The sequence below is a fragment of the Pteropus medius genome, unplaced genomic scaffold (genome assembly GCF_902729225.1).
Source record: "Pteropus medius unplaced genomic scaffold, Ma_sr-lr_union100, whole genome shotgun sequence".
Classification (NCBI taxonomy): Eukaryota; Metazoa; Chordata; class Mammalia; order Chiroptera; family Pteropodidae; genus Pteropus; species Pteropus medius.
The window spans coordinates 13,262,140-13,274,615 of record NW_024354911.1 but is presented as its reverse complement, the minus strand read 5'-3'; the positions used below and the strand labels follow the sequence as shown (position 1 = coordinate 13,274,615).

Genomic DNA, 12,476 nt, shown 5'->3' with positions numbered 1-12,476 from the left:
CTTCCTTCCCTTCCTGCATTCCAGGCACAGAGGCCTTTCGTTTCTTCTTCCCAATCCTGTGACCTCCCACCCAACTCTAGGTGCCCTGGTTGTTTTTTTCCCTCAGGGGATCACCACTCTCAACTCCTTTTTGCCTCTCCTCGCAACACAATAGTAACTTATCAAAGGAAGCCTTTCTCTGTGCCTGATCAGATTGTCTTTTCTTATTATACAGTCTTATACTACTGTATAACTAATTCATTACAATTTTATATCTCTCTGTGAAGTTACCTTGCTAATATTGACTTTCTTTTCAAATTGTAAGCACTATAAGGTCACAATCCATGTCCATTTTGTTCATTATTGAGACTCTATTATTTTGACTCTATGAGCACAGGTATAGAATTTCTCTCATTTCTTCTCACTTTCTTTCTGTGTGTGTGTGTGTGTGTGTGTGTGTGTGTGTGTGTGTGTGTGTGTGTGTGTTTAAAAGACAAAAATCTCTGAGATCTGAAAAAAAATCACAGAAGTATCATGGAGAGAAAATTATGACAGATGGGAAATATTGGCATTGGAAAATTACTGCTTGACTTTGCCTTTCTGCCCTTTTTTTTTTTTTTTGGCCTTTTCTTTAGTGACTTATTGGGATAATTTTCCTTATAACTGACATGGCTTTTGTTATAAAGTTCTAGAAACTATGATTCTACTGATAATAGCTGGACCTCTGCATTTCTAGAACTAATAAGAAGTACTGGCATGAAATTCTTTTACTTTTATATAGATAATGGTTAATGTTAAATAAGAATGTTCTAATTTTTAAATATGACTGTTAAAACCTATGCATTGTTCAGTAAAATAGAGGAAGTTCTCTTTATCAAGTAAAGCATGAACATTCTTTTGCTTTTATCTGTAGAAAGAAATATTCCAAGGTTATCACATCAAACAGAATTTTTGTTATCAACGATTTAGATATTTACATTTTTGTTTTTTGCATTTTCTTGTTGTCAAAGTTTGATCCCATTTTACTGCCTTCTCACCATTCACAGCAAACGTTTAATTTTTCAGTGCCCTTATACTGCTCCCCTCTCTTCTTCTTAATCTCAGCACCAATCTTCCAGGACTTCAAGAGCCTGTCCTTGCTGTTATGAAGCAGGTACAAATGAATCCAACTGGAATATTTATCTAAAAAATAATTATTTATCAGTAGAAGTAACGGTATTATAAGGAAGAAAGAAATAATGATGAAAAACTCCAAATAATCATGTGGGTTCAGTAGAAAAGAGGTTTCTTCCATCTAAGATTATGCAAATATACTTATTAGAAGTAGAATTTACTGGACCTCAGAGGTAGGTTTCAACATTGGGCTATTGTTGTTAATGTGCTGATATGTTGTCTCATGTAGGTAAAATTCACAAGGTAGAAAGATAATGCACAGTTGTCCCAAAAGCCCTTAAGCACTGACACCAAAACTAAAAATGTTTCAGTGGCTAGTACTTGGTACAGAAAGGCCTCTGTTCTCTCTGCCTACTGTTAATGTTGGCCCTGTGTGTTGCTAATACTGTAGTTCTTACTGTGAAGTGTCCTAGGAAGCGGTCTGAATAAATACTTTGCTTTAGGAGATAATGATTACTTTACATTTAGGCCTAGGAGAGATTGATGTCATGTGGAGAGTACTCCTGGCAACTGACATCAGATGCATGGCAACAATCTTAATTGCAAAGCATTGGCTGTGAAACCCATTGGAAAAAATCCAGTTTCTACAGATTCAGCCTGAGATATTATTTCAGATATTTTAATGAACAATCTGTTCCACTGACCATGCAGTTAGCCTCCCTTAGACCACTGTGAGCTGCACTAAGGGTATTTTAGCATAAGTCAGATTTAAAATTCTCTGGGTAAACTGAGGCATCATCTCGTCAGTGTGAGAAAGAATGTAGGGGACTTTATAGCAAGGAAAACCTTGACAATACAAAGGCTTCTAAAAAAAAATTCATGATTTGCCATGTGAAGAAACTCACCAACTAGAAAAATCTGTGTATACTGTTATTGATCATAAACACTAACTTAATATTGCTAATGACATAATATGAAGGGAAAAAAACACAATGAAATCTATAGTTACCACTACCTGAAAAGATGTGTGAAAATAATCAGTGACTTTGTAGACATACTGTTACTAGCTGAAAACGTTAATATAAGAAAACCTAGAGATTTGATTTTGAAAAGCGCTAATTTAGAAAATGTACTTAACTTAGATAATACAATTTTGGCATGGAAATGCTTAATATCTAGAATGTTGGAGAACTTCCATGATGTTGAAGATATTTTATCATTGAGAGGGAATAAGAAAAGCAAACTATTGGGGATATTCACAAGCAGAAATTTAGGTATGAGTTAGTCTCAAATAATCTCTGTCAAATCTGATTACATATTTAAAGCTGGATGATGACTGTGATCTTGCAGTATGGTAGCTTGATTTCATTTGTCTAACTAGTCTTACCTTTGGACTATTAGGAATATTTGAAGTGTAACCGACTTGACATCAAAACACATTTTTCTCTGTATTTATAACAATAAAAAATCAGGCACATAAGATTTGTCAACTGAGGTGAAAGCTTTGTTGCTAGTGTGGAAGCAATTTTTTTTTTTTTTTTTGATGGCTATTCTTAGTGTCGGGCAATTCTAAATCCAAAATAAGAACCTGGTTTTCTTTTCAATCACTCGTATGCAAATACAGATTATTACGCTAAATCCTGAAGCCTTAACATACTGTTTAGTATCTGGAAAACAAATAACCTTTTAATGTCTGCTTACTTATTTATGTCTTGACAATCGAGTTACCTTACAGGCAAAGGAGGGCCTCTTAGATATTTCAACACCCACTATTATAATGATTCCAACACAGAAATAATCTATAGTTGAAACATACATTTATTTATAAAGCAACAGAAAGATAAACTTTTGTAATAGGAATTCTCTACATGAAAGAATTAAAAGATAATTACAAATAAAATTATGTATATTTTTAATGTAATGTTTTCCTTTTAACAAGGTTATTTTATAAAGCATTTTTTTCATATTTCTTATATGCATCTTGAAATAAACTGTAGAATCTCAGAATTTTAGGTCGGTATAAATAAAGAATGTGTCAATATATAACAATGATAGTGGACGTGTGGCGTTCATGGATTTTATTGATGTAGTTATATGTGAATACCAGCCAGGAAAATAGTATCCAAGAATGACTCACATAATAGTGAGTCCAGAAGACATTTAACATCTGAACACTTCCTAAATTTGTTCTATATTCATCATAATATACCAGTAACTCTCATTAAAGATATAGAGAGATTCTTTAAAATTTTTCAGCAATGCTTTAATATATTTTCTGAGTATTATTACAGTGGTATTTCTGATTTATAAATATTTTGGAACAAAATCCATATATATGACTCCTTGTGCAGTTGTACAAGGGTATGCATGTAAAGGGATCTATAATTCCCCATTATGAAAAGTAATGATAAATAAGAAAGATGCTAAAGAAAATGTCAAGTAAGAATTTAAAAATTATTAAGTCTCTAAGTAGAGCTTATCCTTATCCAGTCTTGGTAGTATCCTTATAATTTATTTTTGCCACATAATACCTTTGTGAACAAGTAAATATTTTGTTCTCATATATTTTAGGCTTCAGAAGTCACAAGTCTGTCCTCTAGACCTAGACAGGCATTTGACTCAGGTTTTTTTTTTATGCTTTTGTTTCTCAGAATATTTCTTGAGTCACTTTTGGAATAAGTCCAATCATTAATAAAATAGTAACTTCAGTTGTAAGATGGACTACTGTATGAGAAATTCTAATATAGTCTACTCCAAATAACTAAAAGCTCATCTATTTATACATTTTGCCCTGCACTTTTATGCAAAATACTCAATACGAGAAACAACAAACAAATATCAGGGATTTACTTTAAAAATACGTACATTAGATGTATTAGAAATAACAAGAACGGCAACTCCAAAGCTCTGGAAGTCCTTATGAAGAATAGTTATGGAGATTAGGTATGTTTTGAAATACTGTAAATCTTTGTAAATTAATGATTTGTGTTTAGGGCATATAGGAATTTTCACTTCAACAGAATGTAAATTAACCAACATTCTATAATCATTTTGAATAAATAGGAGATTAGTACAAATTGAAAACAAGAATAAATCTCAAAATAAGTTTGATTAACATTATGCAAAATTAATATCTTGTATCACAAACCCAAATATTTTAAATGATCCAAAAATTATAACTTCTGAAGCTTATATAAGCATCTTATGCAAGGAAAATCTAAACAGTATAAATATACAACTAAATAAATAGATATTCAGTGTTTGTGGAGAGGAGGACTCGATATTGTTATGTCATTTTTTTGCCAATTTAATATATAGATTCAATGTAATCTCAATCTAGTTTCCAGCGTGTTATTTTGTAGATATCGGCAAAGTGGTTCTAACACTTATGTGGAGAGGCAAAAGGCTCAGAATAGCCATTACAATATTGAAGAAGAACAAAGTTGGTGAACTGACACTCCCTGACTTCAAAATTTACTATAGAGCTACAGTAATTAAGACAGTGTGGTATTAGAAAAGAATAGACACATAGATTAGTGGAACAGAATAGAAATCCCAGAAATAGAAGCCCATAAATATAGTCAGCTGATTTTTAAAAAAGTAGAAATGGCAAGACAACAGGTCAAAGATAGTTTGTTCAACAAATGATGTTAGAACAGCTGGATATCCACAAACAAAAATGAATCTAGACACAGACTTTTCACCCTTTACAAAAATTAACTCAAAATAGATTAGAAACCTAAATGTAAAATGCAAAACTATAAAACTAGAAAACAACAGGAAAAACCTTAGATGACCTTGGATATGGTGATGCATTTTTATGTACATCTAAGACATGATCCATGACATAAATAATTGGTAAGATGAACTTCATTAAAATTAAAAACTGTCTTGCAAAAAACAATGTCAAGAGAATGAGAAGACAAACATAGACTGAGAGAAAATACATGTAAAATATATATATATATATATGTATGTATGACTGTTACCCAAAATACACAAAGAGCTCTTAAAATTCAACAATAAAAACCCAAAAATATGTTTAAAAATTGGCCAAAAACCTTAATAGACACTTCAGCAAAGAAGATGTACAGATGAAAAATAGGCATATGAAATGATGTTGCACCTCATATGTCATTAGGGAAATGCAAATTGAAACAACAATGAGGTACCACTGCACGCCTATTAAAATGGCCAAAACCTGGAACACTGACAGTGTCAAATGCTGATAAGGGTGTGCAGCAACAATCGTACATTACTGGTGGAAATGAAAAATGGTCCAGACACTTTGAAAGTTCTCCTGTTCCTCATAAAACTAAACATACTCTTTTGAAGCCAGCAATTATGGTCTTTGGTATTAATCCAAAGGAGTTAAAAATTTATATTCACACAAAATCTGCACACATATATGTATAGCAATTTACTTATAATTGCAAAAACTTATAAGAAATCAAAATGTTCTTTGGTCAGTGGGTAGATAAGTAAACTGTGATACATCCAAATAATGGACTATTCTGTGCTAAAAAATGAGCTATTAAACCATGAAAAGACATGGAGGAATCTTAAATGCTTATTACTAAGAGAAAGAAACCAATGTGAAAAGGCTACATACTGTATGATTCCAACTATATGACATTCTGAAAAAGGCAAAACTATGAAAACAGTGTAAAGGTTAGTGATTGCCAGGAGTTTGAGTGGAGGTGGTGGTGGCGGTGGTGGTGGAGAGATGAATAGACAGAGCACAAAGTATTTTTAGGACAGTAAAAATACTCTGTATGACACTATAATTATGTGTACATGTCATTCTATTACATGTTTGTTCAAGTACATAAAATATAAAAGACCAGGAGTGAACCATAATATAGACTAAGGAAGGACTTTGTGTGATGATATGGCAATTTAGGTTCACAATTGTAGCAAATGTTCCATTTTGTTGAGGGATGTTGACAATAGGTGAGTCTATAAATGCTTGGAGGCATAGGTATGTGAGAAATATTTTTACCTTCTCTTCATCTGTGCCTGAAGCTTAAAGAGCTCTGAAAAAGTAATCTTAATAAAAATAAATTATAAACATTTCCATAGTTTCATTATTGGTCTTTGTTCTGTGTTTCAGGTTTTAAATAAATGTCTGATCTATTATGAAATATTACTGTATACATAATTTTGAAATTGCCATATTTGATATGAAATGGTTTCTTATTTTGTATTAATTTAAATTTACTTGCTTACTAGTAAGATTGAGAATCTTTTCATAAGTTTATTCACCTTTCCAATTTCACTTTTAGTGAAATTTTTTGTTAATCTTTATAATAGGTTGTATTGTTCTTACCAGGTTATAGTAATTTTTAAAAAATTATATTGCCTTCTAGTCTTTTATGCATTTATTGGGTCACACATATATTGCCTCTAATCTATGGCTGATGTTTTCAGTTTAATAATGTTGTATTGTATTCATTAGGGACCAACATTCTAGGTTCAGGGATTGTAGTAGGAGTAAGATTTTTCCCTTTTTAAATGAGACACAGACTCACAAGATATGAGTAACACACAAGCAGACTTCAGTGCCAGTACTAGACTCTTGACACTCAGAAGGGCATACGAAGGGAATGTATAGCTTATATTTTATTCCTATTCAAGAGCAGTTTATGCACACTAAAGTAAAAAAGAGTGAGGGTTGTGGAATTGTTCCTACAGCTTGCAGATCCCCAAGGGAATGCGACCCTTTTCCATCTGGTTGGGGAAGGAGCACATCCATCAGAGGGTCTACAGGAACCATAGTGGTGGCCTGGATGAAACCGTGTTGCCTTAGAGTGTATTTGAGAGATGGTCATTCAGTGTTCCCTTTTATGGTGTCAGTTGACAGTATTCCTGAGTCATATTTATTGTGTTTCTATGGGCATTCTGGGGCTTACTTACATTAATAACCCAGAGATAGTTTTTTAAATATAATGCTAGTGACACATTAAACATTTCACACATAGTATGTATGTCTTAATTTAGTATACTTTATTGTCAGCAGGTTTCATCAGCCCTTTTTATATTTAATGATTCCAGTCTTTAAATTTAAGAGAGTGCAGTGACAAAAATGTAAATCATTTTTACAAAGAGGAATCTTCATGAAGGACCCCAAGGTCCAGCAAAGAGAATGTCCCAGAAACTTCTTACCCAGATAAAATGTTTTTATTTTAATGTAACAAAATTATCAATTGTTTCTTTGGATTTTTGATGTGTGTGTGTGTGTGTGTGTGTGTGTGTGTGTGTGCATGTTTTTGAGTGTGCTTTTTTTGGTGTGTGTTTAAGCTATTGTTCTCTGCTACTGAAGAATTAAAGATATTTTCCTATGCATTCTTTTAATATTTTAAAAGTCTTTTGAAATATTTTTTGTGTACGCAGAAATTAAATTGAACTTGGAGTAAAGTTCAGTTCAATTTTATATTGCCATACTAATAAACAATTTCCTGATATTGTTTATTGAATAATCCATCATTTTCAGATTGAACTGAAACTCTAAGCCTGCCATACACAGAGCTTTCATATATGCATAGGTATATTTCTTGATTTTCTATGTTATTTCATTGTTCTATTCATCATTTCTGCACAAATACTATGCTGTAATTTATTCCATGCATAAGTCTTGAAAGATTGTAAAATGAATGAACCCACTTCTTTCATTTCTCTTTCAAAATTGCCTTGGCCAATGTTGGCTCTTTATTCTTTATCCTTCTGTTTCAATTTTGAGAATAGACAAGTTTGGTGAAAATCATGCTTTATATTTTATTGGAGTTACATGTAATTTTTATTTTGTTTTAGGAAGAAATATTTTGTTTTTAACTTTTTAACTTTTTGAGAGATGGTCATTAAGTGCCTTGAATATATCTATCAGTGATCTTTTACAGGTCCTATAATTACATTTTATGCATTTCTCCTTATATAGCTTGCATTTCTTTTCTTTTTCTTCATGTTACCCAATGCTTTCGTGTTTTTGCAGTGGTCTTTTCAAATGTTACGTTTTTCAATTGATTGCATAGATATAATAATGATGCTTTTTATCATTGTCTTTCAAGCAATTTTGCTGAACTTTTACTAGTTTTCATAGTTTGTAGCTGTTCCTGCAATTATATAATTTTATTTATAATATCTATAAAATAGTGTTATTAAAATTTCTCTTATATTTCCATTATCTAATTGAACAGGTTAGAAGATATGTTATAATGGTGAATGCAAATGGTGATTGTGTCCATTTTTATATTTTTCTCTCTTAATAGAACTGCTACAATGGTTTGAACACTGCAATTAAAAGGCAGAATTTATCAAATTGAATATAAAAGTAAGACTCAACAATATTTGCCTGAATAGAGAGCCGCTTTAAGTTAAAAAATGCAAATAAATTAATAGCAAAAATGTTAAAAAGATATATATATATCATGTAAATACTAATCAAAAGAAAGCTAGACTATCGTTCAAAATAGATTTCAGAAAAAAAAAACAATATAACAAAGACTAAGAGAAATATTTTATAATAATCAAGATGTTGATTTCTTCCAGAATACATGATGATACTAAATGTGCATTTAAATATTAACAGAGCTTCATATATGGAAAAAAAAGACAAAATAAAGACTATTTTAGATAAACAAAAACAGAAAATAGCAGCCTACCTACAATAAAGTAAATACAAAAAGGAGGCCTTTAGTGAAAGAAAATAAAAATATGATAGGAAAATTAAGTTGAAGGAACAAAGAACAAGGTTAATATGAAAGTCAAGTTCATGACTTTAAATTAAATGACTACTGTGTTTATAATAAAACATAGCCATGAAAATCCAGGAATATTTTGAAATACAACAATGTCGGAGGATTGGCACTGTCAGATATCAAAAGTTATTATAAAGCTACACTAATTATGACACTGTGAATTAGGTACAGATACCACCAAATAGAGTGATAGAAGGAACAAAATGTCCAAAAACACTCTTCACTTCACTGTTATACTGAGCCATATTTTTCATACTTTGTGTCCATGTATATATGACTTAAAAAAAAATGGCAGAACATAGAAGTGGGTTAAAGAAAACCCTTTTCATTGATATGTCAAATATCTAATATAAGAAAAATGAATCTTAAATCCTACCTTACAGTGTATAAAGAAAACAACACCAAATACAATATGTATGTAAATATCAAAGGCAAAATAAGATAAAATAACATAAAACAGTATAGTCGTGATTTTGGAACTATAGAAGTTTTCTTCTACACAACACAAAAATCATTAAATAAAAATTATGAAAAGACTGGTATACTGCATTAAAATTAAGGACTCTTTTCATCAAAATCCACCATTATGAAATTAAAAAGGGCAAAAACTCAAAATGAGATATATTTGTCACACATAATAGAAAAAAGACTTATATCCAGAATACATAAAGTCTTTAAATCAGTGAGAAAATTAAAGACTACTTGATTAAAAAACAAAAAAAAAAAACAAAAAAAAAAAAAAAAACCAACCAACCAACCACAGGCAAAGTCTTAAAGAGGCAGTGCATTAAAAATAATGTCTAAACAAATAATAAAGGTACAGAAAATTTCTAAAGTTCATTAGTCATTAGTCAAAGTGTGAACTTAATCTTCTGAACCACTAACTAGAATGGCTACATTTAAATGACAGTGAAAGATAAACACTATATGCTCTCGCTAACATATGAAATCTGAAAATATCAGACTCATAGAAACAGAGTAGAATGCTGGTCATCAGAAGCTGAGGGGTGGGGAAGATGGGAATATATTGGTCAAATGGTACAAACTTTGTTATAAGATGAAAAGTTCCAGGGAGCTAATGTACAGCATAGTGACTATAGTTAATTCTGTATTGTATACTCAAAAACTTCTATGGCAGTAGAATGTAAATGTTCTTAACATAACAACAACAACAAAATGATCATTATGTGAGGTGAAAGATATGTTAACTAATCTTTTTTGGAAAACATTTTGCAATATATATTATCAAATCATCACACTGTACACCTTAAATTTATACAATGTTATATGTCAATTACATCTCAGTAGAGCTGGTGGAAAATCAAAAGACTGAAAAGTTTTCAGATCTAACATGTAAAGAAGTTGGAAGTTGTCACTCCAGTCTTTATAACAAAAAAGAGCTTAACAAACAAAACATTAGTCATTTTTGATTATATGTAATCAGTGTATTTATTCACGATTAGGTTTTAATTTTCCATTTGGTATTTCTTTTCTATTTTTCTCTTATGTCCTTGGTTCATTTTCTCCTCTTTTCTTGCCTTTTAGAATAATTGAATATTTTTATGATTACATTTCATTTTTCTCATTGTATTAGATAGTTGTACCTTTTTGTTTTTCAGAGTTTTCTCTAGGGTTTACAATATATATCTTTAACTTATCAAAGTTTACCTTTAAATGATATTATACCATGACACGTATAGTGTAAGAACCTAACAATAGTTTATATTTGTATTTTTACTCCCATCTTTTGGGTCTCTCTTCTCATATTTTGCTCCTAGATGTGTTATAAACTCTATAGCACATGGCTATTATTTTTACTTTATATTTTCAATTCCATTTTAAAGAAATAAATACTGAGAAAAATACTTTTATATTACACGTATTTTCCATTTATATACCTTTGTTCTATCTAGTATCATTTTCCTTTTATCTAAAGAAATTATTCCGTATTTCTAACAGGGTAAGTTCACACACAATGAATTTCTCAGCTTTTGTTTGTTCCAGAAGTATTTAATTACGAATTATTTTTTATATTTTAAACGAGGGAACCCTTGGTTGAGCTCACAATTTGCAAGGAACTTGTCAGCTTACAATCCCTTGTCTTTTATTTTTTATGCCTACAGCACCTGTTCTTCCTAGGTAGTTTTCTATCCAAATACTAACCAGGCCCGACCCTGCTTAGCTTCTGAGATCAGATGGGATCAGACTTGTTCAGGGTGGCATGGCTGTAGACTTTAATTACTAATTTTAAACTTATTTTTATATACCTTAATTATACATTTTTTCTTTTAGTACATTAAAACTATCTCTCCGCTGTCATCATCTTTACATAGTTTCTGAAAAAATATACTCTTATTCTTGCCTCTGTTCTGTATGCAATGTGCACGTTTTATAGCTGTGTTGGAGTTTTTCTCTTTATCAGTGTTTTGTAGAAAATTGATTCAATTGTGCCTTGGTGTAGTTTTTAGATTTATTTGATTAGGGTTTGTTGTGTATTTTCCATCTGTCAGTTTATGATTTTTTAAAATCATCTTTGGAAATATGTCAGCCATAGCTGCTTGAGATTCTTACTTGCTTGGCAACTTTTCTAGGATTTCGACTACACATATGTTAGACTGCTTGATAGTTTCACAGGTCACTGATGCTCTGTACATATTTTGTTTTGTTTTGTTTTTGTTCATCTCATTGTTTTTGTGGTTAGTATTTTTCTCTCTGTGCTTCATTTTGTATAATTTTTATTGCTACATCTTTAGTCATTTAACCTTTCTTCTGCAGTGTCTAATCTGCTATAAATATCATCTTATGTTTTCTTATTTTCGCTATTTCATTTTTTATATTTAGGATTTTCCTGTAATCTGTTTTGTGTATCTTCCATTTTTTCCCCTCATCATGGTCATGTTTTTTCTAACTTTTTGAGTTTACTGAGCATCTTTATTATAGATGTTTTAATATATTTGTTTGCTATTTTCATCACCTTGTTCTTTTCTGCATCTTTTTCTACTCATTGAAATTTCCTATTTGGGGGCCATGTTTTCTTGCTTCTTTGCATTCCTGGTAATTTTTAACTAGATGCCGGACACAATCAATTTTATATTGTTGGTTGCTAGATTCAGGGGGATTCTTATGCAGATCTCTGGAACTCTCCTTATGCATCTCCCTCTTTTCTGATATCTACATACATACTCTAGACTCTTGACTTCCCTGAACTCTGATCATTTTCCACACAATTGGGAAGACTCTCGTTTCTGTTTGTGTTACCCCTCCCTGTGTAACAACCCGGAAACTCCCTTCAGGCAGAAAAATGACGCAATTTTAGAGATAACCTCTTTGCATTTTTTCTTTTAGGAATATATTTTTTGTGCTACCTGTTGTCCAATATATGAAAAATATTGTATCTTATGTTTGTACAATTTTTCAGTTATTTAAAGGTGTGAGAGTATATTAGTCCTGTTCACTTTATTATAGCTGGAAGCATAAATCTCTATTTTTCTTTAATTTTTAAAGTAAAATTTACTGGGCATAGTATAAATTTATAGATATTTCATTTAATTTTATTATTTTCTAGTTTCCATTTTTTCTTTTGTCTTTCTTTGAAGGAATATGATATGTTTTCATCTTACTACTGTTTTG

The 12,476-nt window shown here is 31.0% G+C and overlaps 1 pseudogene; it reads right to left on the bottom strand.

Moving 5' to 3' along the window:
- Window positions 1–10,960: 10,960 nt before the first annotated feature.
- LOC120598002 (uncharacterized) lies at window positions 10,961–11,079 on the bottom strand (annotated as a pseudogene).
- Window positions 11,080–12,476: the final 1,397 nt, after the last annotated feature.